The following is a 23,115-nucleotide window of genomic DNA, read 5'->3' as shown; positions in this document are numbered from 1 at the left end:
GAATCTTTGCCTCATGGAAAAGTAGCAATTGGCTGCAAATGGGTGTTCACTATTTAATATAACTCTGATGGTTCTGTTGAACGGTACATGGCCCGTTTGGTGGCACAAGGTTTTACGCAATAAGAGGGCATTGATTACCTTGATACTTTTTCTCCTGTTGCAAAACTTACTAGTGTCCAACTGATGCTTGGCTTAGCTTCTTCGAAAGGGTGGAGTCTCACACAGATGGACGTCTCCAATGCTTTCCTCCATGGTGACTTGGACGAAGAAATATATATGAGTCTACCACAAGGATATGCGCCTCCACCTGGAGTTGTTCTGCCACCAAATCCGGTATGTCGTTTGCTTAAGTCTCTCTATGGCCTCATACATGCTTCACGAAAATTGTATAAGCGGCTTTCCTCTGTCTTCTTGGGTGCGAATTATATCCAGTCAACTGCAGACAATACACTTTTTGTCAAGATAGAGGGAGATGTCTTTGTTGCAGTGATGGTTTATGTGGACGATATCATGATTGTTAGCAACAATGAAAGGGCAGTTGAGTCTCTTAAAGCTTTATTGCGGTCAGTATTTAAGATCAAGGATCTAGGACCTGCAAGATTTTTCCTTGGCTTGGAAATTTCGAGATCATCAAAGGGGATTTCAGTGTGTCAACGCAAGTATGCTCAGAACCTGTTAGAGGATGCAGGCTTTCTTGGCTGCAAACCAAGCTCTATTCCAATGGATCCGAACCTACATCTTACTAAAGGCATAGGAGTGTTGTTGCCAAATCCTCGATCTTATAAAGAACTCGTTGGTCGATTACTATATTTGACCATCACCAGACCTGATATTACTTTTGCGGTGCATCAGCTAAGTCAGTTCATATCTGCTCCAACTGATATCCATCTGCAGGCAGCACATAAAGTGTTACGGTATATCAAAGGTAATCCAGGACAAGGTTTGATGTATTCGTCAGATTCTGAGATATGTTTGAATGCATTCTCTGATGCAGATTGGGCTAACTATAAGGACATGCGATGTTCTATTACGGGATTTTTTGTTTACCTTGGTACTTCTCTGATATCATGCAAATCAAAGAAACAGGGTGTTGCTAGTCGTAGTAGTACATAGTCTGAATATATGAGTATGGCCCAAGCAACATTGAAATCATTTGGTTGCAGCAACTTCTTAAGGTTCTTCATGTTCAGGTCACTTGCCCGGAGAAGCTTTTCTGTGATAACAAGTCAGCTCTACACATCGCTATGAATCCTGTATTTCATGAGCATACCAAGCACATTGAAATTGACTGTCACACTGTAAGAGATCAGATTAAAGCCGGAACCTTGAAAGCTCTGCATGTTCCCACTGGAAATCAACATGCCGACCTTCTTACTAAACCATTGCATCCAGGACCGTTCTATAGTCTTCTTCACAGGATGTCATTATCAAGTCTTTATCTTCCTAACCAGACACTTCAAAGGTAAAGACTTGAGAGGAGCGTAATAGATATGATGGACAGATTATGCAGCTTGGTTATTGCTGATTCAATCTACATGGTGAACCAAGTCCGGTTTACTATTAGTTGATTAGCTTAACTATATAAATAGAGTTTTAGTATCATAAACGGATTAAGCTTTGTATTATCTCGTTTGAGAGTTTGTTAATAAAGAGTTTGTTTCTTCTCCGATCTTTGTTTCTTCTTGAATCTCCTCTGGTTAATCGGAGTTTGTTAGCGTTAATCAGGAAACAATACTACTTCTGCTACTATTAGGCGATGAAGAAAAATTGCGCCGACGTCCCACAGATTTTCCAACCTGCGCCACGACGGATACCAGAATCTTCAGTGGCTGCATCATCGGAAACTAGGGTTCGTCTCTCTGATTCTTACCAAGAGGTATGTTTCTTTTTTTTTAAGACCTCCTATACTGTTGGTGCCCTAGTTCGAAAATTTTGTTATATTTCTCATAAAAAACTGTTATTTGGCCAGCCCATTTCAATTTATATGTTTGGTAATTGGAATTTACAGTTTTGTTTTTTTTAATATTGCCAAGAAATATATACTTTTATGTTAAGTTTAATAACATTAAAGTTGTCAAAAATATTTCTACCAACAATAAAAAAGAAGTTGTCAAGAAGATAGGTCACAATCTCCAATTATGTCTCAGTAGTTTTTACTTCGGATCGTGGATAATGATCAAGCATCTAAAAAAGCCAAAAGGCGCATTATATTTGATGTTTTTAAAAACTTAACAATTTGTTTGTTTGAACAAAGAGACTTGTGACTAGTCCTGGGCGTTCGGGTATCAGGTCGGTTTAGGGTCGGGTAATTCGGATTTCGCATAATTTGGATATTGATTCTAATATCCATACGGACAATTATGCATAATTGTTCGGATGTCGGGTTGGTTTTGGACCGGGTAATTCGGATTTCGGATAATTTGGATATTGATCCTAGTATCCGTACGGATTATTTGTAAAATTCGGATCGGATTTCGGATCGGGTTTTCATGTATCGGATATTGTTTTCGGATATTTCATACTTGATTATTCTTTGCATATCCGAACAATCCGAGACTTAAAAAAAAAGTCCAAAACATCTTAAAATGTTGAAAACCATGTCGATAACATCTTTAAAAATTTGAAAACCATGCCAATAAGGCAATAACATCCTAAAAAGGTGAATCACCATCCAAAAGAACAAAGATAAGTAGAAAGATAAAACCAAGTAAATCACCATCCTAAAATTTCAAAACCAAAGTAGAGCACCATCCAAAAACACCAAATAAGTAGAAAGATAAAAGATGATCTTGCATTTACGCCCTCAAATGCAAGCCAGCAACAACGACCTCCTTAAGCTTCTTCTTAGTCCCATACTACAACGTTTTCATGTCCCTAATACAACAAAGAAACAAATTCTTAGTTAAAACATCGGTTTTTCATTTAACTTCTTCATGTCCCTAACATAAATCAAACATCCAAGTTTTAAACATTTACCTTTCATACGAGTGATGTATTTATGCAAGTCATCTAGTTTAAGTCTTGACATTCAAACTCTGAAAAGAAAAAAAAATAGTAATTGATAAGTGTCAGTTATTAAAACTAGTAACTACTAAGAATGAAGTAAGTAGGATTGGGCATACCTTTTTCAAGTTTACCAACCAGTTCAATGTCTGCAAGCAATTGTATGTTCGTAACAATTGCTTTATCGCCAAGGTGATTCTCATTCTTCATCCACTGTTGCGTGCATATTAAAAATTCCACCATATAATGCGTTAAGCAACTTCTGTGTGGCTCTATGACCCTTCCACTAGTACTAAATGCACTTTCAGATGTAACTGATGAAATCTGCATTGCAAGAAGATCCCTAACTATTTCTGATAAAATTGGATACCTACCACAATTGAGCCTCTACCAAGACAATACATCCCACTCTGATCCAACCATAGTTCTAGGATTTTTCACTTTTTCTTTCAAATATACATCCAACTCATCCCTACCATCGCCAATCCCAATCTCACCGACCAACTCCTTATAAGCAAAGTCCATCCTCTTATACCCCATACTATCAGACATTAAATCAGTGGACTCACCTTGGCTAACAGAAGTTGCTCTCTGAGTGGACTGTGACGATTGCTATACTCCTTAAACAGAGATGTAAAAAAAGTGGTGATTTTATCACTCATCTCCTTCGAATCTGTTGTATCTTTCCCATAAAGCTTATCAAAGCAAATCTTAGCAAATTGCATTTTTTCCGTGGATCAAACACACTTGCAACAATAAAAAAATATTGATGTTTCTCATAGTACTTATCACATTTCAACAACATAGCATCGGCTTTTGACTTGAACTCACTATCAATATTATTGCTTAGTGACATCAAATTCCTCTCTATAGTCACTATCTCTGTAACATCTACGAACCGGAATCCTGGTTTGAGATGTGCATCGATCGATGCTGGTGGAGCATCGGTCGATGCTAACTCAATTTCCTGCGTTTTGACTTAAGTTAAACGCTGCGTTTTGGGAAAAAGGGAAAAGAAAACCCTTAAGTCGTTACTTTTGTCCCATTAGACGACTTTGGCCGTTTTTGAGAGAAAAGAGAAGAGAGAAGAGTGTTCTTGGAGAATTTTGTGGATTGGTGGCTTTTTCTGGTGAGATATGAGGTTTAGGACGTTGTAGGAGGCTACTAGAAGTGTTTTCCCTCGTGTGTAAGGTTCAGAATCTTCTTGGCAAAGGTAAGTGCATGACCATGGCTTATCTAAGCTGGAGATTACTCTGATCTGTTTTGTTTTTGTGTTGTTAGGCTTATTAGTATGTTGTTTGAGGCGATGGGAAGCTTTCTTATGGCTTGGGATCGATTCTTGTGGTTGCAGGAACGGAGATCCGGCGAGAAGCTTCGGGGAAAACGATGCTCGGCATGAGAATCGGTCGATGCACTATGTGCGTCGGTCGATGCTACTGCGAGGACGGCGTAGTTTGACCTAGGAGCATTGGTCGATGCCATCTAGAGGCGTCGGTCGATGCGATTAGGGTTTCCGCGTGATGTCGAGCATGTGTCGATCGATGCAAGTGGAAGCATCGGTCGATGCAAGTGAACCTTGTGTTGATCGATGCATACCTTGTGTCGGTGGATGCTGGTCCCTGATGATGTCGGTCGATGCAATCTTTGTGTCGGTCGATGCAAAGCCTGGTTTGTTTGTTGATTGTTGTTTGATGGTTAGAGTATCTCTATTGCCTGTGTGTATAGCCTAGTAGATGGGAGGATTGCCTTATTGAGTGTTTATAAAATATTTATGCATTGCAATTTGTGTTTGTGGTGCAGGTAAAGGCAAAGTGTGATCATGGAATCAAGGCAATGAAGAGGAGGATGTTCTAGTGGTTCGCTTGGTTGTCTGGCTTCTGTTAGGTTGCTAGAGTTGAGTCCTAGAATGTTGTTTAGGATTGCTGGTTCTATGGTTTATGCTGTTTGTATCATTAGTTTATGATTTGGAATTAATATTGGTTATTGGATTATGATTGGAATATTTATTGGTATTGGTATCTGTTATTTATGCTGTTGGTTGTGTTTGTGGTTAGGTGGCTAGTGGGTATGGGACCACTATCTGTTGTGTATTTATTATTTATTATTTAAAAATGAAACGGGTCAGGTTGTTTCAGTTTTGTATCACAGCCCTTACGGTTCTAGGTTTAGGTTCACTAGGTTTCTGTTGTGATGTTTGGGGTTGCATGTCTTGATTGATTATGTGAGTTAGTCAATTGTGTGTAGCATGGAGTCCTAGAACATCGTCTTCGAGCCTACAGTGTGATTCCACGGTGAGTTTATGTTTCTGGGTTATGTTAATTATGTGCTTAGCCTTCTGTTGATGGTAGTGCAGATGGTTAGAGAGGATGCTGTTGTGGGTCGTGGTCGTGGTCGTGGACGCGGACGTGGTCGTGGTAGGGGCAGAGTCCCAGTAGTTAGTGAAACCGAGGACAAGAATGTGACAGCAGAGGATGTCAACGAGTCACAGGGTGTCCAGGGGGATTCCGTGAGTGTGGCCGGAGGGGGCGGTGTTGATGCTCCAGTAGCTGATGATGTTAGGGCCCCTGGTGCGGGTGTCTCAGTGGGTGGAGTCCCGGGTGTCGATCTTGCGGGTTTTCTGGAACAGTTGATAGCGCGGTTGCCTGAGGAGTTTTGGGTGGACATTGGGGTCCACCATTTCACTGGTGATGCTCAATTGTGGTGGATTTCTGATGTTCATATATTTTACCCTGTTTTCCCTTAATATATTCACATCTTTTGCATCTTTTGCTATCCTTTTTGACCATTATTGCATTGTTTTAGGATTGTTCATGCATTAGAGTATAGTTGCATTGCATTTGGATCTTTTCTTGCATAAACAGGTGATTTTGGAGCCTAGGGAGCATGGAAGCAATGCTGAAGAGGAGAAAGCAAGGGAGTTAGAGCTGAAGAACCAAGGTCCGGAGTACCACTCGACCTTCAACTCAACCACCACTCGACCGAGTGAGTAATCGAGTACTTGATCTAACCAAGTCCCGAATACAAATAGACCTCACTTCCCAGTCGACCCGACCATCAACTCGAGCCTGTGCTCGACCGAGTACCTGTTCGAGTGGGCGATCGGGTTTGTTAATGCAAACAAGGTCTCAGGGTAATCACAATCTCCAACGGCTTCTTCAGAACATCAACAGGCTACCTAGAGGTTTAAGACATCAGAGAAGAAGAGTAGTGCAAGAACAAGAGGATCAAGTAATCATGGAGCAACAAGATAACCATGATCAAAGAGCTAGACACATTGGTGCTGGGGATGCACCAAACACACATAACCAAAGAGCTGGTATTGTGCCTCTTGCTGTTGCTAATAATAATTATGAGATCAAGAGTGGATTGATCTTTATGATTCAAGCCAACAAACTCCATGGGTTGCCAATGGAGGATCCCCTAGATCACCTTGATGAGTTTGACAGGATTTGTGGACTCACTAAAATCAATGATGTGAGTGAAGATGGCTTCAAGTTAAGGCTTTTCCCATTTTCCCTTGGAGACAAAGCTCATCTCTGGGAGAAGACTCTTCCTACTGGAGCAATAACCACATGGGATGCTTGCAAGAAAGCTTTTCTAGCCAAGTTCTTCTCCAATGCAAGAACTGCTAGGTTGAGGAATGAGATTTCTGGTTTTGCTCAAAGGAATAATGAAACCTTTTGTGAGGCATGGGAGAGATTCAAAGGTTTCCAAACTCAATGTCCTCACCATGGTTTCAGCAATGAGTCCTTGCTCAGTACCTTGTATAGAGGAGTCCTACCTAAGATAAGAATGCTTCTTGATACAACCTCCAATGGAAATTTCCTCAACAAGAATGTGGAAGAAGGCTGGGAGTTGGTTGAAAATCTTGCTCAATCAGATGGGAACTATAATGAGGACTATGACAGAACAGTAAGGTTCACCTCCAGTGATCAAGAGGAAAAGTATAAGAAGGACTTGAAGGAAGTTAATGAGAAGTTGGACAAGATTCTCCTAAGCCAGCAAAAATCCATTCATTTCATTGGTGAAGAAGAGGTTCTATTTCAAGAAGGAGATGCAGAGTTTGCTGAGTTGTGCTACATACAAAATCAAGGAGGATTCAAGAACAACAATCTCTCCTATAGAGGCACTAATGTGGCCAATCCTCAAGATCAAGTCTACCCAACTCAACAACCTCAACAGCCTCAACAACAACACAACTATGTACCCAAGCAGCAACATCAAGTGTTCCAGCCCCAATTGTGTCCCCCACCAGGGTTTCAAACTAACCAAGGCCAAGAACCAGATTTGAGAGCTATGATGCAACAAAGGTTGATTGGGCAAGCCAATGGAAAGATGGAAGAGGCAAAGCAGTTTGCTGAGTTGAACCAGCGGTTAACATCCCAGTATAATGATCTCAACATGAAGTTTGAAGGTCTCAACTCTAGAGTGAAGTATATGGAGAGCAACCTTACATCTACTTCAGCTCCTAAGCCTAACCAACTCCCTGGAAAAGCTGTTCAAAACCCAAGGGAGTTCACTGCTAAGGCCATTCATGTCTACGAAGAAGAAGTCACTGAGGACAGTGAAATTCAAGCTGGGGAGGATTGGTCATTTCTTGAAGCCCAGAGTGAAGATTGTGCAAAGCAAACTGAATCCGACATTTCACTCGACCATGTGCTCGAACCAGCACTCGACCTAGTGTCAGCTCGAGTGGTCGATCGAGTTGAAGGATCAGAAGCTGTCAAGCCTGCTAAGTACATTCCTCCTGCTTACAAACCGCCTCTACCATTCCCAAGACGTTTCAAGGCACATAAGCTGAATGAACTAAGGGAAATCATTGAGAAAAAGGAAATGATGGCTTTGCAACAAGAGGAAGTGAGGGCTTTGAAGGAAGAAGCTGTGATTGAGAAGAAGGAAGTGATGGCCATACAAGAAGTCATCATTGCTTACCAAGAAGAAGAGAAAGGACCTGCCTTGGAACAATATGATCCATATCCTCTCTATCAGGATTTTTTGCTTGAAATGTCAAAGAAGAGAGCCCATGCTCAAGACGAAAAGGACCTTGAAGAGCTTGAGGGAGTTATCATCCCAATTAAACTTGAGGATCCAGGACCATTCTATCTGCCTTGCTCACTTAGCTATCTTCACTACAACCAATGCTTATGTGACTTGGGAGCATCTATTAGTGTGATGCCTTACTCTATAGCACAAAAGCTTGGGCACACTGAATTCAAGTCCACCAACCTTCACATATGCCTAGCTAATGGGTCAAACAAAGATGTGGTTGGTAGGTTGGAAAACATTCCAGTCAAGATTGGGAAGGCAAGGATTCATATAAATTTTGTGGTTCTAGAGATGGATAAGGAGCCTGAAGATCCTATCACTCTAGAGAGGCCATTCTTAGCCACTGTTGGAGCTGTTATAGATGTCAAGGAAGGTCTTGTAACCTTGAACATTGCTGAGGTTTTAACCATGAAGTTTAACATCTATAACCCAACCAATCTGCCTACCATTGATGATCAACCTTTCACTATCAAGGACAAAGGAGGTCATGAGGTCTCAAGTGAAGTGGCAACTCCAAAGGCTAAGCTCTCTCTTCAAGAGGATTCAGTGGAAAAGCTTATGGGTTCTGTTCAAGAGTTGACTGAATTGGTGAAGGATCTCCAAATCAAGCTTAACAAGAGGTCTTTGAAGAAAGCAAGACCAAGACTCAAGATTAAGAAGAAATATGGTTTGTGTGTTAAGGGTGAAGTGATCAAGGGTCAACTTCACATTGATCAAGTGGTACCAGGGAGGATTTCATCACCTCCTTGGTCTCTAAACCAAGCCTGAAAAGGCATCAAAAATCAAGCTTAGTGACTTTAAACAAGCTCACTAGGGAGGAAGTCCCTAAGGTATCATTGTACATATGCTTTATTTTCCTTGTAGTTTTGATTTCTTTTCTTTTATGTCTGTGTTGGGCAGGCTTTTTAATGAAAGTGTAGATGGGTATGGAGAGATTTGGACTTGGGGAAGTAGACTCGCGAGCCCACTCGACCGGCCCACGTGAGGTACTCGACCGAGTTATCAAGAAACTAAGGCCCACTCGATTCCCATTTCTCTTGAATGATCGAGAAGAGGGAGAAAAAGAAGAAAATTTTTTGAATTTCAAACTTTCGTCAAGGAGCTCGACCACTTGCAGTCGAGTGTGGGGACGAGTGGCAGCAAAAAGCAGGTCAAAGATTCCCATTTCAAATTTGAATGGTATGGACGCTTCACCCTTGTCTCCTAGTCCCCTTAGCTTCTTTAAATATAGCTTGACTCGATTCTATGCCTCTCACACTCTCATTTTCTTAAAACAGTTAAAATCAAGTTTAAAATCTCTCTCAAAGTTCATCTTTTTGCTCAAGCTTAGCTCTTTTAGTTTTTGGGTCACTAACCTATTAACTTTAAGCTTTGAGTCTATTCCTTTCAGTTCTATTCGAAAATGTCTTCAAAGATTACTAGGAAGTCTCGATAAGCGGCTGAAAGCTCCCTGGATCGTCGTGATGCTCGTCTTGAATCAAGAGGAGAAATTGGAAGAAGCACTCGACCCACCACTCGAGCAAGCACACGACCGAGTGGTGGTCCGAGTATGCGGTCGAGTGAGGTTGCGAGAGAGAGGCATCAGTCAGATGAGGAAGACCCTGAGCGAACTGAGAGTGAAGAAAAGATGGAGTTCACTCTTAGGGAGCACATTAGGAGACACAAGGCCAAGGGGAAGAGGCCAGCATTTGAGGTTGAACAAGAGGAGATTGAAAGTGAGAGTGAAGAAGAAGATGAAGAAGAAGAGGGAGAAGATGATGGTGAAGAAGAATCTTGTGGCTTAACTTAAAGGCAGCTTTATGAAGCCTTCTTGAGGATGCAGTTCTTGGGGACTAGATACCCACACAAGGAAACCATGGAGAAGCTAGGCATTGATGAAGATGTGGAATGTCTTTTTGAGAAGTGCAACCTAAGCAAGTTCATGGGGCTTTGCATGGAAGGATATAAAGAAGAAAGCTGTGAATTGTTAGCCACAATCAAGATGCATTGCTACACAAAGAAGGATAAGGAGTTTGGACCTGGTCATGTTGACTTCACTATCAAAAGGAGAAGGTACGAGCTTTCATTGAAAAAGATAGCCAATATATTTGGCTTTGAAGTTGGTAGTGAGAAGAGCATGGTCATACCAAGAGAAGAGCTCTATGCTATTTGGGAAACCATTGGAGACAACATCACATACTCATCCTCCAAGACCAAGGGTTCCAAGATAAGTAACCCAGTCCTAAGATACTTCTACAAGGCCTTAGCAAACACCTTCTTTGCTAGGAAGGAAACTGAAAATGTGAATGAAGGTGAGCTAAAGATGATTGATGTGGCACTCAATAGCATAATCCTTCAAGCAAAAGATGGAAGCATCATCCTTGGAAGCAGAGAAGGAACTGACCTTGCAATGGTGCTCATTGACCACATGATATACTTGAGAAGCTGGGTAGGCAAATTGCACAACAAAGGCTCAATGGGAGCCCTAACCATTGGAGGCATCATCACTCCATTACTACAAGCTGCTAAGGTGCCACTTAGAGGAAAGAAGGTCATGCCAAGATGGATTGATTCAAGCTACCTCACCTCCACCTTAATACTAGCCAAGGAAATGCATCAAGGAAATCACCTTTTCAATTTTGAGCTTCCAACAATTGGGAAAAGACAGCTTGTCCTACCCAATCAAGAGCTCACCACCATACAAGAAGGAGCAAACATTGACTTTTGGCCAGCTGATGAGTTCTTGTTTGATGGGACGGCTCAAGTTAGAATTGATGAAGCTAGAGATGTAGAAATGGCTGATGGGGAAGAGCAGTTTTACTTTGAAGATTATGAGCCTAACCCAAGAGATAGTAGAGGAGTGATAGAGACTAGCAAGAGGTTGACACTCCTACAAAAGTGGAACAAGTGGCATGGGAAGAAGTTTGAAAAGCTGAAGAAGAATGTGGGCAATATGGCTAAGTCCATCAAGGGCTTAAAGAAGGAGATTGCTGAATTGAAGAGTGCAAACTCATCTCCAAGCCATTCTAGCCCTTTGAGGAGGTGTAGCTCAACTAGAGCACTTTCAAGATCTGAAAACCCTGTGGAACCAGCTAGAGTTTCAATGTACGAGCCAATTCAGAGGAAGAGAAGTTCAAGTAGTTGAGAACAACAATTTTCGAGGCACTCGACCGGTTCACTCTTGCAGCCACTCGACCGAGCACCCCAGAAGCACTCGGCCGAGTTCGAACCCAGAACTCCTTATGGATTCCCAGCTCCAGTAGCATATCCAGGCTATCCAGGTTACCCTCCCTTCCCACCCCAGTACTTCATGGATCCAGCACTCCTGCAAGGTCAGCATTTTCCAACTCGGCATCCAACTCGACCCCCCCCACTCGACCGAGTACCATTCGATGGCAATAGTCGAGTTGCCCCAATCTCCTTCTCCAAGTCAGCAACAAGACCCCAACTACACTTTGGAGAACATGAATGAGGATGTGGATAGCTTCTTCCACAATCCATGAGATAACACTATCACATTCCTTGTAAATACCATTGCCTGTCATATTGTGTTTTGTTTTAGTTTTGAATCCTCTATCAAATTTTTTTCACACAGAGGACTGTGTGATTTAAATTTGGGGGAGGGTTTGAGAAAGTATTTGATGTTGTGTTTTGTTTTCTTATTTCAAATTTTTAGCATAATCATGTTAGTAATTGCATTTCATCTATGGCATAGAAAAACCCCAAAAATTTGAAAAATTTAGCAAAAAAATATCTTTATAAAAAAAAAAAAAAAAAAAAAAAGTGTTCATGTAGTTTGCATTGCATATTAGGATTTTGTTAGCATGTTTCATGAAGGACTGTTTAATATTTGCATTAGGGATCTATGATGAGTTTTGCCTTGTTAGCTTGCTTAATTCACTAAACTAGGATCAATGTACAAGTTAATAGTACTTTGATGCTAGTTGAGTAGTTAGAAGCATAAGATTGAACCAAGCCTTGAATTCCTGCATTGCATTTGGTATAAATTGAAGCATGTTGTGATTTGATGTCATTTCCTACTTATAAGAACCTAATATTGACTTTCAATTATCAACTTGTGCATTGCTTTAAACTCATGGATATCATACACATATTTGGATCATCTTTCTCCTTTTTACATTAGGGATCTATGATGAGTTTGACCTTGTTAGCTTGTGATGTTCATATATTTTACCCTGTTTTCCCTTAATATATTCACATCTTTTGCATCTTTTGCTATCCTTTTTGACCATTATTGCATAGTTTTAGGATTGTTCATGCATTAGAGTATAGTTGCATTTTATTTGCATCTTTTCTTGCATAAACATGTGATTTTGGAGCCTAAGGAGCATGGAAGCAATGCTGAAGAGGAGAAAGCAAGGGAGTTAGAGCTGAAGAACCAAGGTCCGGAGTTCCACTCGACCGCCCACTCGACCAGACACTCGACCGTGTGCGGAGAAGGACTCGACCGAGTGGAGGGAACAGAAGAAAAGCCAACTCGACCGGTCACTCGACCGAGGACCTGGTCAAGCTGACCGAGCCGCCTAGCTATTTTGTCTTCTAGTATTTTTAGGGCTTCCACTCCTTTTTCTATATAAGGCCTTGTACCCTGCAGCCACCAAGGAGTCCAGTTTTTTAGATATTCTCAAACCTAGTATTTACCCTTTTGGGAATTTATGCTCTTTGCACTTTTATTTTCTTAGATCTCTCATCTACTTTTGAAGGAAAACAAGAGACTCCTTGATATTTGTTGGTTTCATAACTTTCAAAATATTAAGAATTCGAGTTTGATTCCTTCTTCAATATTGTAGATCTCTGTTTCATCTATCTAATCATGCAAGTTTCGTTATTTTCTGGGTTTATGACTTTGCTCATCATGTTTAGCATTTGTGAATAGTTGCTTAGGATCTTGAAGATGGGTTAGGCTGGATTGTGGTTGAGGTTTGTTTAGCTAGGTCAAGCTTGATTGTTATAGATCTCTTCTAGGCTAGATGTACTCTATGCTGATCCTATAACCGAGAGGGTAGGGTTTGATTTTAAGCTTCTTAGCATCAGACCAATGTCTAGGTTGCAAGATAAGGCTAGATCTAGAGATTATCATTAGGCATGCTAAGAGATTAGATGTCTTGTTTGATTTTTGACATAAATGATATGTTGCTTAATTCTTGCTTGTACAAGTTCTTTGCTTTGTGAGAACAAGTCTAGAAATATATGAGCTTGATTGTTTCTGCCATGAGAGTGGATTAACATGTTCTAGGAGATCATTGTCTAGAGATTAGCTCAAGTTGATTGAGATTTGTTGACCAAGTTAGATGACCTTAATCATTAGTCCAGCCCATGAATCCTCCTCAAGACCTTCCTTGTCTATTGATTTCTTAGTCTAAATCCTGTTGCTTGGTCGTTGTTTGATTTACTTTTGTCTTGCTCTGTTTTTTTTGCATTGTTTTGTTTCTCGCATTTATCCGACTCGACCCTGTACTTGATCGCACACTCGATCGAGTGCTTGCTCGAGCTCATCCCTAGAATTCTTGTTTATGCTTTGTGTTTGTTCTGTTTCAATTCATGTTTCATTTTAGTTGCTTTTCTATTACATTCATTTAGTTTCATGTTCATTACTTGCCTTGCATTAGTTTATTACTTGCATTACTATAGTTTCTATTTCTGTTTCATTGCATTGTTGTTTAGATCATCCTGTTCTCTTTACTTTTAGCATCTAGTTTTATAAGCTTTTACATTCTGCATTTTACATTCATCATTAGATTGTTAGTGACAAACATCTTTTATAATTGACTCAACTTAAATAAATGTGCATGTCCTGATTGCTTGCATCTCACTCAGATTTGGATTGACACCCTTTATACTGCAACATCATAAAGGGAATTGAAACCCCTTGCTTTCTACCCATTCTTTCATATCTCATATCATTCACCAATCATCACCACCACAAGAAAGCAGAGTACCAATTTCTATGGCAGCCAGGAGAGTGCAGAGAGAGATGACTTGGGCTGACTTCGTCTTGGAGTTCAACCGCACGTATTTCCCTAGAGAGGCACTGGATAGGTTGGAGGTGCAGTTCCTTCAGCTAGCTCAGGGAACTCGGTCAGTGCGGGAGCTTGACATGGAGTTCAGTCAACTTCTGAGGTATGAGGGTCGGGATATGGAGTCTGAGGAGGTTTTTGAAGGCCCTAAGTGATGACTTGAGGGTTCACTGTAGAGGGCGGAGTTACTCTACGCGTGCGGAGCTGGTTGAGACTGCAACAGGGATTGAGGAGGATATCCGGGCACAGTCAGTGGCGGCTAGCCCAACAGTCCAGCCTAGCAAGGCACAACATCAGAGAGGTTTTGGCAAGGGCGGCAAGCCTGCGCAGGGAACCAAGAGGAGATGGGAGGCTACACAGAGGTCGGGTGGTCCGAGTTGTTTCGGGTGTAGAGGCAAGGATCACAAGGTTGCTAGATGTCCCAAGAGGACTGCTCAAACGACAGCAGATCGTGTGTGCTATCATTGTAGGGAGCCAGGGCACATCAGGCCCTATTGTCCCAAGTTGCAGCCGGTAGCAGTGGCAGCGTTGCAGCAGTTGCAGCCGGGAGGGCAGCAGGTGGCACGGATTGAGAAGGCGCCACAGGTTTACACGACTGCAGAGACTGGTGGAACTAGTGTCGGAGCGATCACAGATATAATTTCTGGTACTTTGTCTTTGTGAATTCTTAGTAAGTTCAGATTTTATGTTGTCCTGTGATAAACTGTTAGGTTCTCAATACATGAGGTTTGTGTAGGGACCTTGTTGGTGGGAGGGTTTAAGTCCCATGTTATGTTTGACTCTGGAGCTAATCATAGCTTTGTTACCCAGAGTGTGCAGAGAGCGCGGGTATCGTAGGAGATCCCAGAGAGCGCGCGAGAGTTGTCAGGGTTGTTGGAGGCAAGTTTCTGAGAGTTATTGGTCGAGCGAGGGGTATTGATATTCAGATCGCGGGAGAGTCTTGGTCTGCGGATTTGTTTATCTGCCCAGTGGAGTTATATGACGTTATCCTGGGGATGGACTGGTTGCATCGGCATATGGTTCATCTGGATTGTCATCGGGGTAGAGTGGAGTTTGAGCGCTCAGGAGGGAAGTTGGTTTTTCAGGGGATTTGACCGACTTTGGAGAGTCTCGTGATCTCGGCCATTCAGGCTGGGAAGATGATCGAGAAGGGCCGTGAGGCTTATTTGGTTACCATATCTATGCCAGATTGTGGAGGAGTTTGAGGATGTGTTCCAGTCATTGCATGGATTACAACCTTCTCGGTCTGATCCTTTTACGATTGAACTGGAACCAGGGACGACACCGTTATCCAAGGCTCCTTACAGGATGGCTCTAGCAGAGATGGCAGAGCTGAAGAAGCAGCTAGAGGATTTGTTGAGCAAGGGATTCATCCGTCCTAGTGTATCACCGTGGGGAGCGCTGGTGTTATTCGTTAAGAAGAAGGATGGGAGTTTCCACTATGAAGAACAAGTACCCTCTTCCGAGGATCGATGAGTTGTTGGATGAGTTGAGAGGTGCTACTTGGTTCTCCAAGATAGATCTGGCGTCGATTTATCATCAGATCCCGATAGATGAGGTAGATGTGAGGAAGACCGCTTTCAGGACGAGGTATGGGAATTATGAGTTTGTAGTGATGCTGTTTGGTTTGACTAATGCACCAGTTGCGTTTATGAGATTGATGAACAGCGTGTTCCAGGAGTTTCTGGGCATGTCTGTCATCATTTTCATCGACGACATCCTGATTTACTCTAAGAGTCCTAAAGAGCATGCAGTGCATTTGAGGGCAGTTCTCGAGAAGCTGCGGGAGCAGAAGTTGTTTGCTAAGCTGAGCAAGTGTAGTTTTTGGCAGTGTGAGATGGGTTTTCTGGGTCATATTGTGTCTGCAGATGGGGTTTCTGTAGATCCAGAGAAGATTCAGACTATCAGGGATTGGCCTAGACCGCAGAATTCCACGAAGATCAGGAGTTTTCTCGGGTTGGCAGGGTATTACAGGAGATTTGTGCAGGGGTTTGCGAGCAGAGCACGTCCTATGACTAAGTTGACGGGGAAGGTTGTTCCTTTTTTCTGGTCACAGGAGTGTGAGGAGGACTTTGCAAGCCTGAAAGAGATGTTGACTACTGCTCCGGTGTTGGCTTTGCCTGAGCAGGGAGAACCCTATGTGGTTTATACGGATGCATCTAGAGTGGGTTTGGGATGTGTGTTGATGCAGCATGGGAAGGTGATTGCCTATGCTTTGCGGTAGTTGCGGAAGCATGAGGACAACTATCCTACTCATGACCTAGAGATGGGTGCTGTAGTTTTTGCCCTAAAGATTTGGAGATCTTATCTTTATGGTGCAAAAGTACAGGTGCTTACAGATCCTAAGAGTCTGAAGTATATATTAATTCAGCCCGAGCTGAACTTGAGGCAGAGGCGGTGGATGGAGCTGGTGGCAGATTATGATCTGGAGATTGCCTGTCATCCTGGTAAGGCTAACTTGGTTGCATATGCTTTGAGTCGGAAGCAGGCGGCTTTGGCTCAGGAGCAGGATATGGAGTCTCTGGTAGGGGAGATCAGTGCGTTGAGCTTGTGTGCGGTTTCTCATGAGCCGTTGGGTTTGGTTGCAGCTGATAAAGCAGATTTGTTGAGCAGAGTGCGGTTGGCTCAGGAGTCGGATTTAGGGCTGGTGAATGCCTCAAAGGATGTTGACTCAGAGTATCAGGTTTCGGCTAATGGTGCTATTCTGGTGCATGGGCGGATCTGTGTGCCCAAGGATGAGGAGTTGAGGCAGGAGATTCTGAGAGAGGTTCATGCTAACATGTTCTCTATTCATCCAGAAACGGATAAGATGTACCGAGATCTCAAGAGGTACTATCACTGGGTCAGGATGAAGAAGGACGTGGCTAGTTGGGTTGCGAGGTGCGATGTGTGTCTGCTAGTGAAGGCTGAGCATCAGGTACCAATTGGTTTGCTGAAGAGTCTTCCCATTCCAGAGTGGAAGTGGGATATGATTACTATGGACTTCGTGGTGGGTTTGCCAGTGTCCAGGACGTTTGATGCTATTTGGGTCATTGTGGAACGGTTGACTAAGTCGGCACATTTTCTGGCCATTAAAAAGACAGATGGAGCAGCAGTCTTCGCTAAGAAATATGTAAGAGAGATAGTCAGGTTGCATGGGGTGCCAACGAGCATAGTGTCTGATAGGGATTCCAAGTTCACTTCGGTGTTCTGGAGGGCATTTCAGGCAGAGATGGGCACTAAGGTGCATATAAGTACATCCTATCATCCCCAGACAGATGGACAGTCAGAGAGGACGATCTAGACGTTGGAGGATTTGCTGAGGATGTGTGTGCTGGATTGGGATGGCCATCGGGCAGATCATTTGAGCTTGGTAGAGTTTGCTTATAACAACAGTTACCAGGCGAGTATTGGCATGGCTCCTTATGAGGCTTTGTATGGGAGGCCGTGTCGTACACCTTTATGCTGGACTCAGGTGGGGGAGAGGAGCATGTACGGGGCAGATTTTGTTCAGGAGACTTCAGAGAAGATTCAGGTTCTCAAGCTGAACATGAAGGAAGCTCAGGATCGGCAGAGGAGTTATGCTGATAGGAGGAGGAGAGATCTTGAGTTTCAGGTTGGAGATAGAGTGTACCTCAAGATGGCCGTGTTGCAGGGTCCGAACAGGTCATTGACTGAGACTAAGTTGAGTCCGAGGTATATGGGTCCGTTTGGAGTGATTCAGCGAGTTGGACCAGTGGCATATAGACTGGAGTTATCTTAAAATGAACTTTCTAAATAAAAATTACATGAATAAATGTTAATAAAATTTTACAAAAAAAAACTTATGTAAAATTGAATAAAATAAAACATTATTGTAATTTGTTTTATTATTAAATATCAATGTATAGCTATTAAACAAAAATACATTAAAAATATTTTTACCCAAATTATATAAACATACCCGCGCATAGCACGGGTTCAAAACCTAGTTTTAATAATTAACTATAGAGTTATCAATGAGCATTTACTTAGGTACTACAATTATAACTTCAAAATTTTACAAAATAAAATTATATTCGACTTTTTATGTCTTCTTTAATATTTTAATTTGAAATAATATAACCGGTCAAATGCTTTGATGTATTTTGGAGAAACCTGATGATTTTTTTTTGTTGTCAACATGATCACAACTAAATATTAACATTGTAAACATTTCGAATATAGAAAACTTTGTATCCCATTTCTTGTACATCATATTCCATTCAGTTAAGGATATATCTTTTTATGTCATTTCATTTTATTATGTAATCGAAAATGTCAAATATTTCAATCTTTTCTTGATGAATTGTCAAATATTTCAATCTGGAAATGTATTCACTCATGTAAATTAAAATTTATTTTTTCAAACTCAGGTAGCAACTATTAAAGGTTGTAACAAACGATATTTTCTCTTGAATTAATTTATCATTAAATTCAAAAAAAAAACATATTCACGTGTTAAACCGGTCAAATATATGACTGTATGTATAAAAGAATGTCGACGGCGTAATCAAAATTACTTTCTCAGTCTGATTGGAACATTTGTGAATGTGGATAAGTAGAACTTGAGAATACTTGACGAATAAATGTGTCAATAACTTTCTACTAATTTTATAGAGTCTTGCTGGTTTGGAATCTTTCTATGTCACCTCAGCTTGCTTTTTTTTACAGATTCTGGACTGCATGATCAATAGTTACTTCATACATGTTTTGAATGTGGTTGGAAAAATTAAATGTGTTAAGATCTTGTCTTTTGCGTTTATCTTCGGAAAATTTTGGGAAGTGGATGGTTAATTATGTGGTTACAGTTGAGGTGTGTGCTGCTTATTAGTTATATCTTACCAACTGTTCGCTTGTTGATATCTTTCTAACTAAAGGTTGACAGGAGTTTGTCGAGAGTATCGGTATCAACTGTGACGAAGTAGCCCGTTCTGGTGAAGCCTTAGCATATTCAGAGTTGACAATAAAGTTCATTGCACATTTACGTCTAATAATAATATCCCTTTTCTCCTCAACTTTAGTACCTCTCACATTATGCCATGTCAATGTGTTGTGGTATATTCATTTCATCACTTTGAACTGAGCGGAGACAAGTTTGTGGTGAAAGCGAGGATATTCGGGCCCATCTGCTCCGCGTATTTACTTTGATCATTTCATCTTTAAACTTCCTTATCAAGGTTAGTTAATATTCTCAGTAAGCCTTTTGTGTTTTGGTTGCTAAGTTTTGTACTTGGTTACTACTATGAATTATTTTGATATGATGATATCTATTAAACAAAGCAGCCTATACTGAAGGCAAAAGGAACAGCTGTGTGGCTTGACAACAAGTACCGTCCTGTACGTATCCCATCTCGTATACGCTCTAAATTTGTTCACTTCCGACGTGAAGACGACGACGTTTGATTTTCCTCATTAGCCCAATTAAAGCTACTTAATGGGCATAAATTAGCCCATATTTGTTAATAAATATAAAAATATGTATATTTCGGGTAATGCAAACAAAATGCAACATTGGATTTCTTCTCCCGCCGTTACAAGACAACGAACTTGCGCGTGAAGAAGCAAGAGGAAGCAAGCGGCCGCATGAGAAAACAAAAAAATACACAAAGAGATTATTAAATCATAGTAAAAAAACGAATACAAATACATAAACCAAATATTATATGTGAAATTTATGTGGCTGATGTTGCATTGAGTCATGAGGCTCGTAAGTTCATAATCTTTATATGTACGTTTCCTAGCTAGACTCCAAAAATGTGTGTTTATAGATTAGGAAATAAACAACCAAATTGTATTTTATCTCATTTATGTAAAAAATTTGTTTGCTAATTTTGCGGCGAGTCATGCGGCTCGTACGTTGATAACCTTGTATGTACGTTTACAAATGCGTCACTATGTTTTACTTCTTTTTGTGTGCACAATGCATCACTATAATTTGTCGTCTTTATGTGTTTTGGATGATCACAAGAAATAAAAAATAAATATTGGAACTTGAAACATTAATTCAGGTGTATGGTTTCATCAGGCGAAACTCAGCTGCTATTCGTGATTTTATACAATTTTTTTTAATTAATGGATTAGGAAGAGTATGATAAATCTTTGCCAACTAAAAAAGTTTTAGTCCTATAATCCCGGGGGCGGGGTCATTCAACAATCGTTTCGAGATATTTTTTTTTTAACATGAACTACAAAAATAACTTTTCGAAGTTTAAAGAATTTAATTAAGAAACAACACCATAATTCAGTTAATTAAAAGAAATCAGTGGATGATGAAGAAAAAAAAACAATGGAAACCCCGACATCAAAGCATGCTTAATACATATTAGTTCGTACTTCTTGCCATTTTTTTTAACAGCCGTATTTTAGGTTTAATGGAATATATAGTAGGAAAAAATGTTAAATAATTTTTATAAAAATTTATTTTATCTAAAATTTTCACCTTAATAAATAATAATTATTAACTTTAAGAAAAAGAAAATAAAAAGGACAAATCTCTTTATATCTTGGATCTAATCAAACAATGGAACTCTCGGTATATATTGGATTACGTAATTTTTTTATACAAGTTTATTTTTTAGATATTTAAACTGTATCTACTATTTTATTTGCTAAAATATCTCTCCATTTTCTTTTTTCTTTTTCTTTTTAATCATTTTGCATCGTATTTAGTTTGTTTTAGTTGCCCTACATTCATTCTATCGTTTTGATTTCTAAGTGAAACAATTGTAAATATTCAATCTAAACTACCATCAATAATATAATTATTCCCTTTAAAAAGAAAAAAAAAATATATTATAATAACCGAAAATTAAATACATGAACAAGAGTTCAGGGTCATGCATGTTATGAAACTAGCATAGAAAGGTTATATTCTGAAATAGGAATGTAAAAATGACCATAGATTTTAGAGTAAAATCTAAATTCTTATATCAACTAGTTTAATAATGAAATAATTGTTTCTTTTAAACTAGTATTTGAACCATAAGAATATATCTATACAGGAAACTAGTATTTGACAAAAAAAAAGAATATATCTACACAGGAAATTAGTTTTTGCTTTAAAAAAAAAAATCTGAAATGATAATCTGGATTAAAGCTTCTTCAATATGTATTGTTGTTCTTTTCATGTCTAATAGTTATCCATCGAACCTAGACCTAAAAGTATTTCTTATAGATATAATGACTCGGCAAATTTTTTATTTTGTTCTGAAATATTTTAATGTCGAAAACATCCGTAACACATCTTGCTCCCCAGAAATCGACATGTGTTCGGGAATAATGTTACCTAAGTTTTTTTTTTTCGTTTTGTTCTTGTTTTTGTCAACAAGTTCTGTAACATTTTTCATTAAATCAAAATTATAAATCATCTAAGTTTTACAATAACTTTTATATGAAGAAGGGAATTTTACAAGAATTAAAACATTGGTACTATATAAATCTTGTTTCCTACAGAATTACCAAATACCAGCCTGTAATGTTTAGCAGTTCTTAGCATCGATAAATTGTACATTGAATCAAAGAATATAGTAGAATTTTCTATTATTATTTTGAATGATAGTTTATAATTTTCTGTAAAATTTAAATAGAAAGACAACATAAAAATCTCATTATATCTTGAATCAAATCAAGTGATTAGACTTTCTATCTATACTTAATCAAATGATAAGACTTTCATTTTGTAAAAGTCTAATCACTTGATTACGTAATCTTTTACAAATCTTTTTAAATGTACTTAAAAATTATTTTATAATATTTACTATTTTATTTGCTTCAATACATCTATATATTTATACTCTTTTTATTTCACTTGAAAATACATTTAATTGTTCACTTTTTTAGTCTAAATAATATCTGGCATTTTCTAAATATATTTTTTAGAAGTGATATCCCTATTATTTTAGTGTGAAAGTATATAACCTTGAAGAAAAACGATCACAGTTAATAGTATTTGTTGCCTTGTTTCGTTTTAGAGTAAATGCCCTTATATTATCCCTTTTTAGTATTAAATTTGTTTTTTTTGTTAAATAAATCAAGAACAAATACTAATTATTAAATTAAAAGTAAATAATACACGATGATGATCAAAAGCTATAAATATTGATTCAACGGAAATGCAGAAATACCAGCATGTTCAATATTTTGTTATTTCTGATTTTTTAGCATTAGTTATTCCAACAATTGTGTTTTAAATTTGAATAATATTTTTGGTAAATAACGTTAAACATTTTTTCATTTAAAATTCACCATAATTAATTGAAGTAAAAGACCAAAAAAAAAAAATTATCTCCACATATCTTGGATCAAATCAACTGATAAGACTTTCCGTACATATTGGAATATGTAACTTTCTGTTTTCACATATTTAAATATTTTTATTAAATTATTACTTTAGCTCCTATAATATCTCTATATTTTGTTTATTCACTCTTTTCTCTTTTTTTTGGTTGATACAATTTTATTAGAAAGATTTCTTTGTTAAAGTTAAAACACTTTTTATTTCAGTTGCCTTGAGTTAAGATTATATCGTATTGATTTTCTTAGTGAACTAATTTCAAATATTATTTCAAAATATTATTAATGTAAAACACTTACCGTTCAGAATGGATCATATCTGAATGTATTTATCCTATATCTAAAAACTTTTTATTTTAGGAATATGGGAATATAAATGTATCGGCAAAACTTATTTTTTTCTGAGATATGTAATGTTAAAACATCCATATCGTGTCGCACCCTCCACATGCGTTTGGCAGTGTTCGTAAGTTTTGTTTTTGTTTCTTTGTTGTGAATTAACAAGTTTCATATGCTAATTAATGTAACTTCAGGAAATCCATCAAGATTTGATACTTTTACTGGCGTACGTTAAATTAGCTTTAGATTAATAGTTGTATCTGTACGTATGAGTTACCAGTTTAAATACCTTGAAAACTCATGTACTCGTTTAGTTTGTATTAGAGAATTTTTATTACTTTTAGGGAATTGGTAAATAAAAGTTATAGTCGTAAAATTAATATTTAATTTAAAAGTATATCAATTTTTAGCAACGGAA

At 39.0% G+C, this 23,115-nt stretch overlaps 1 non-coding gene across 1 annotated transcript; it reads right to left on the bottom strand.

Moving 5' to 3' along the window:
• Positions 1-6,633: 6,633 nt before the first annotated feature.
• Positions 6,634-6,740, bottom strand: LOC147925709 (small nucleolar RNA R71). Its single transcript, XR_015585619.1, has one exon. It is a non-coding gene; the product is annotated as a small nucleolar RNA R71 (small nucleolar RNA).
• Between the last annotated feature and the right edge of the window lie 16,375 nt (positions 6,741-23,115).

This window comes from Camelina sativa, chromosome 16 (assembly GCF_030686135.1).
Source record: "Camelina sativa cultivar CO46 ecotype springtype chromosome 16, ASM3068613v1".
Lineage (NCBI taxonomy): Eukaryota > Viridiplantae > Streptophyta > Magnoliopsida > Brassicales > Brassicaceae > Camelina > Camelina sativa.
The sequence above is the reverse complement of the archived record's forward strand: the minus strand, read 5'-3'. Positions and strand labels throughout refer to the sequence as shown.